This window comes from Triticum dicoccoides, chromosome 5B (genome assembly GCF_002162155.2).
Source record: "Triticum dicoccoides isolate Atlit2015 ecotype Zavitan chromosome 5B, WEW_v2.0, whole genome shotgun sequence".
In the NCBI taxonomy this organism is placed as follows: domain Eukaryota; kingdom Viridiplantae; phylum Streptophyta; class Magnoliopsida; order Poales; family Poaceae; genus Triticum; species Triticum dicoccoides.
In genome coordinates this window covers 647,042,500-647,043,152 of record NC_041389.1, presented here as the reverse complement: position 1 = coordinate 647,043,152, position 653 = coordinate 647,042,500, and positions in this window count along the sequence as shown.

Sequence of the window (653 nt, the reverse complement as noted above, 5' to 3'; positions counted from 1 at the left end):
GCTCCTTTTCCAGCCCAGAATTCCAGCTGCCGGCATTCTCCCTCTTCATGTAAACCTTGTAAAATAAGAGAGAATAGCCATAAGTATTGTGACATAACGTGAAATAACAGCCCATAATGCAATAAATATTATCATAAAAGCATGATGCAAAATGTACGTATCAACTCCCCAAAGCTTACACCTCGCTTGTCCTCAAGCGAAAAGCCGATAACAATAAATATGTCCTCATGTTTAGAGGTAGAGGCGTCGATAAAAATAAAATACGGACATGAAGGCATCATGATTATTTCCATAACAGCAACATAAATAGATTTTGTCATATGATTACTCATGTTCGAGTGATGATCTTTTCACAAAGCCAAAGTATGAATCAGAAACCTTATTGAGTGCCAACAAATTATAACCTCAGTCATTGAAGCAATTGCAATTTATCATAACATCGGAAAGAGTCTATGTCAGAGCTTAAAAGCAAGTCCACATACTCAACTATCACTTAGTCCTTCATGATTGCTAACACTCACGCAATACTTCTGGTTACGGAGTTTTAATCGGACACAGAGAAAGATAGGGGCTTATAGTTTTGCCCCACAACCTTTTACCTCAAGGGTAATGTGAACAATAATAATTCATGCTCCCCCACATCCAATTAGATA